The sequence below is a fragment of the Artemia sp. Qi Xiang Cuo genome, chromosome 8, assembly GCF_049724085.1.
Source record: "Artemia sp. Qi Xiang Cuo chromosome 8, ASM4972408v1, whole genome shotgun sequence".
NCBI lineage: Eukaryota > Metazoa > Arthropoda > Branchiopoda > Anostraca > Artemiidae > Artemia > Artemia sp. Qi Xiang Cuo.
In genome coordinates this window covers 63,298,701-63,304,420 of record NC_142801.1, presented here as the reverse complement: position 1 = coordinate 63,304,420, position 5,720 = coordinate 63,298,701, and positions in this window count along the sequence as shown.

The following is a 5,720-nucleotide window of genomic DNA, read 5'->3' as shown; positions in this document are numbered from 1 at the left end:
CTTCTACACCGGTGAAAGACTCGATCCAAGCTGCAGAAAACGAAAGGAAGGCATAAAAAGAGAAGAAGGATCTAAAAAAAAGCAAGAAAGCGGTTCCTGCCAAAAAGCCGAAGATTCAGAAGAAAACTACCAAGAGATTGCTGACGTTTAGTGACGAAAGCAGAGATGAAGCAGGACCAGGGGATTTTGAGTGGGACGACAATTCTGACGACTCGTTCTGCTCTGAAGATTTTCGATTGGCAGAAGAGGAGTCTGTGACTCCCAGTATCTGTTCCGGTGACTTTGATCTAGTCAAGTACAATGGGGAAAAGGGATCGAAATTCTACACTGGTGAAGTGCTTCAGGCCGAGCCTGACGGCTACACTGTCGATTTTTTGAAACGAAACGTTCCAGCCTGGAGGTTTACGTTTCCGAAAGAGCACGATGAAGTGTTTGTCGATAGTTCAGAAGTAGTGATGAAATTGCCAGTTCTAATGGTCTCGGACGGAACTAAACGCATTGCCAAGATGATCAGCTTTGATGCAGACCTAACCAACTACTCTGTTGAATATTTTTTTTAATAAGTCTACTGTATGTTTACAGTTTTATACCACAAAATATACGTTTTAATTGATATAAATTTTAATTGATTTATCATGGTGTTCCAAAGTACCCACCACCCTGACCCATAGTACCCGCAAAAGTGCTACTCTTGGACAAACCAGGGCGCTCTAAAAAATCAGTGTTACAAATTTTACAGCGAGCAATAAAAATCTGAGAAAATCCCAGTAAAAGCCAAATGATTTTTCCACAGTTTGATGTTTGATGCAAGAGAATTGGACTGTAAATTTAGGAGATATTGAGCTTTAAGTTGAACTTGTCCCAGGGTTCTCGACTCTCCCCTACATCACATTGGATACATGTTTTTTAATTAAATTAAAGAACGAACTTTAGTCTATGGTAACTTAAGTATTACAAAGAATCATTATATAGATGGTGAATTTTCCTTAAAAAATCACCATAGGTAAAAATTTCTCATACCGGGAATTGAACTCGGGCCAATTAGCTTGGAGCCAGCTATTGTAACCACTAGAATATATAAAATATATTAAAATATCTTATGAATGAATTGTATATTAATTACATTAAAAGACAATCCTTAGAAGAACAAACCTTTATCTACATTGGACTTAGGTATCTGCCTGATTCTTTGAGGTTCGTCTCTTACTATTCTAAAGAAAAAAAGCCAAAGGCTTTTTCCTGTTTGTAATCGGGTATTTATATATGGGTCGCAGCGGTATCTGCCTACCTAGTAACAGAAAATCACGCCCCATAATAAAAAATTAAATAGTCCATAGTTCCTAAAACTAGAATCAGATAAAAAACGAAGTACACTATTAACTATTTTAACATTTATACTTTGTGGGATAAGACATAAGTAACAAAAGTGATACTTTTTGAATAAATGTTTCCAATCAATAGACATAAACAATATATGGTTGCGGGTCTTTCCAAAAAAAAAAAAAAAAAAAAAAAAACACTTGAACAAAGGTGAAAGCACCAACTACATAACAGCAATAACTTCTATTGCGGTATTGCTGCTTAGGATGAACTATTCCTGGACAATCGCATGCCAATGGTGACTAATAATTTTCCTGTTAAACTGTTGTATTTGTTTTTCTATTGTAAGTGTGGGATCAGCTATTTTGTATTTTCTGATCAGGTAAGTGTTGCGTGTCCAGGGTGGAAACCTTAGTAGGTATTTTGCGTATTTAAAGAATATCGGCCGCAATTTGTGCTTCGTAGTATGCGGGAAAGTTCGCCAGAAGCGGCCAAGGTACAAAAAGTGAAGGAGGACCAGTGCGTTGTAGAGCCGTGCTAGGATCATTCGGTTAAAGCTGAAATTCTTTGTTAACATTTTGCTATATGCAAAGTTTGTTCGTTTCTCGGGATGCTTAATGAATAGTGCTCTTTTGGGCTTTAGTGTCTGGCCAATGAGTAACCGCAAATATGTAATTTGATCAGCTGGTGCTAAGTTAGTGTTTCCGAGCGTGATGGATTCTGACTTCAGCGTTTCAGTCCAGTTAAACGATAGCACTTTCAACTTCGAAGGGTTTAATTCAAGAGCAATAGCTGTATACTCTCTTTCAAAAATTTAAAAATTTTCTTCAATTCTTCCAAGCTCAAGGGCAATATTTAATAAGTCATCAGCAAAGCAAACTAGGGAAACATCTATACTTTTAGAAATGCAAGATTTTAGATAATTCTCTTGTACAGGAATCACGCTATTATTGAAAGCTGGAACAGAAGTGGGTGCGCCTTGACGAGCACACTTCTTTACTGGGATTCTAACAGAATCTGTTTGCTTCTCATACTTGATCTGGATTTTGGCCTCGAGGTTTTCATACTAATCTATCAGGGGTAGGAGTGTGTCACATTGGACGCCCCGCTTTGCCATTTGAAGTACAGTCTGTTCGTGTATTAATGTGTCAAATGCTCATCGTATATCATGTATGCCAAGAGCGAAAGATTGGCCAGAATATTTGGCATCCAATAGTACTGAAACTACCGTACTTAAATCATGTCCACATCCAAGTCCAGGCTGGAATCCTACCTAAAAAGGCGGTGTGTAGAACTTCGTATTAATTTCCTCAATAATCAAAAGTTTGAATATCTTGCGAAAAGTGGTAGATACTGTTATAGGTCGAAATGATGTGCATTTCCCAGGAAGAGTTCACTTTTTTGGTACCGGTGTAAGACTTCCGACGAAGAATGTACTAGGAACAATACCTTGTGCAAAAATCCTCCGGAATAAGAGGGTTAAATTTTCAATAAGCAGAAACGACTGGTTTTGTAGGTTGAGGTGGTTTTTTAGGTGAGGTGGCTAGGGCACGTTGTGCGGATGAAGGATGACAGATTGCCGAAGATTGTTCTTTTCGGCCACCCATATAGGGCTAAACGGAAAGCAGGTCGTCCCCGTCTGGGGTGGGAGGACGTCATAAAGAAAGATTTAAAGGAAATGGGAACTTCTTGGACGGGTGTAAAAAGGGAGGCTTTGAATAGATAGGGGTGGAGGAGGAGCGTGCGTAGGTGTGTTGGCCTCAGGCAGCTTAGTGCTGTGGTGAGTTGTTAGTAGTTTAGTAGTAGTTGAAGGTGGACTGCAGAAATTTTGTCAATACCTTGCGATCGCTTTTTTTTTAAGATGACGGAGGGTGTTCCAAATGTCAGCAACTGATACAACACGATTGGTGTGACTTGCATGTGATACTTGGTTATTGAGATAATATTTGAATTTTGCACTTTTTTCTGGGCACGGGGGTGAAAACTCTTGTTCATAGTGTGCTTTTCATGACTCTAAGGTGATTGACGATGCGTCTGGGGCCAGTTTTTTTATTTTGCATGGACCTCCAAATATTATTGGGGTTTCGCATAGCAATTTCCGATGACTTACATATAATTTTTGCGCGATGCTTAGCTGGCTCTTTTGCAAATTTATCTTTGGTGCGAAGCATGATTTCATTCACTATTCCGGTTTGTGGACATCTACAATCTTTCCATATAGAGAGCCAGAATTTAGCCTTATCACACGCATCAACTAAAACCACATTTTCTGACCACCCCTTCACTTGTGTTCCTGTTTTGATTTTTCGATTTGGCACTGCTGATTCCTCAGCTAGACGAAGTGCATGTGACAACTGAGCAGCGTATGTGTTAAGCTGAATTTGCGCTTCCTTTTCGTGGCTAGGAGTGGATTGTATTAGCAAATTGTATGGAACTTTTATTTTTGATATAATGCTATCACATACGTGATTGTAAAGGAAGGGGTCCTTTTTATTCCAATCCGTTAGCTCTACCCATTTCTGCAATCTTTCTTTTTGACTATTATGGCGAGTGCTTGAAGAGGGAGGTGCTATATTCAATTCTATTAGGAAGTGGTCCGAAGAAAAGGGAGTGTCAAAGAGGCACACTTGAGAGGGGGAAAGCTGTTTGGAACAAATCACATGGTCAAGATCAGATGTGGAACCTGAGCTATGTATATATGTGAATCTTTGAGTTTTGCCTGACACGATAAACGAGTCATCAAGTAAACCGTAAATCAAATTTTATCAAACACTAGATTCAATACTATCAATCTCGTTGACATAAGCACTAAATGAGCAATTAAAATCACCTAAAATAACTGTAGGGTGCTACCTACGCCAAGCTATGAGAAAGCACTCTGATAGTTTAGTGATACTTCTGGCAAAAAACAAATCTGAATGGTCATCCTGGTCATCCCTCATTAGCACTAAATGAGCAATTAAAATCACCTAAAATAACTGTGTGGTGTTTCCTACGCCTAGCTAGGAGAAAGCACTCTGATAGTTTAGTGATACTTCTGGCAAAAAGCGAATCTGACTGGTCATCCTGGTAATCTGTTGGCAGATACACGTTAACTACTACTAAATTACCACCTACTTGCACTACAAGGATATTTTGCGTTGAGAATTATATCTTTGACGCAAATCTTTGACTCAATATGGTCGACCAGAGGGTCGACCAAGGGCCTGCTTACGCTCAGCAGGAAAAGCATACATCAAATGAGACTGAAAAGTATCTAACTGATTCACAGATAATGGAAGGGCAAAGTGCTCTTGAACACTTATAATTTGGCTGGTTTTCAGCTATTATTAAAAATTGGTCTGCAAAGTTGCCGTTTATGTTCCAAGACACAAAATTCATGAAATTCGAGAAACACCAGATTTCATAACAGACTTTGTAGGCTTGTTTGTAGGACAGCGTATGCTATAGCATGTGTTTCCACTTGAGTTGTAGCTCGTGCAGAAGGCTGGCTAATTGCACTTGTTTAGGCGATCGGAAGTGTGATCAGTTGATCCACACCTCGAACACCTTGGTTAATTTGTGCATTCAGCTGCAAGATGACCAACTAAATGACACTTATAACACCGTTTCGGCAAAAATACAGAAGGCTGTGCTGGTAGTTTCTCGTAGTGTATTTTCACAAAATAGCGAAGAAAAAACTCGAGCTCGGTCTGCGATTCGAAGTATACTTTGAAGACACGTGAGGTACCACATTGTACTATTTTTACAGCATCTAGAATGAGTGGTTTGAGTGAATAGTCATCGAAGTCCTCCGGGACTCCTTTCAGGACACTAATGTGGCTCGGTGAGCGGACAGATGCCGTAACACCCTGATTGTTATTCTTCAATAAAGCGACAACCGTATCTGCTGTTTTCTTCGATTTTACAACTAATTTCCAATCATTTTTCAATTTGAGAAGCTCATTTATATCGTCACCACTGGAACAAAAGGTGTCAATAAACGCTTTTCGGGCAGTAAGAGTGTTCAAACTATCAGGCAGGTTCTTAAGAACAATGGTATAGCTAGGTCTTTGAGTAAGCTCGTCGGTCGGTTTGCTAGGCACCCATGAGATCGGCTTATTTTATGCTATGTGATAAAGTCTATTAACTTTTCGCTTAATTTTGGTTAAATGACAGATAGCCGCAGCAAATGTGCTTTATCCATTGCAGGAACGGAGCAAGGCAACAATATGGCAAACGTTGGAATTAGACTTTTGTCATGATTAGGCGTTTGAGCGAACCATTTGCAAATGTCTCAAACATTTTCTTCTTCTTTCTTACTATGCCTGATTAGGCGACTTTCGATTTTTAACTCCTGGTGGAGTAAAGTCTTTGCGTCAATAATATCATCAAACGAGGAGAAACTCACTGTTTTTGCA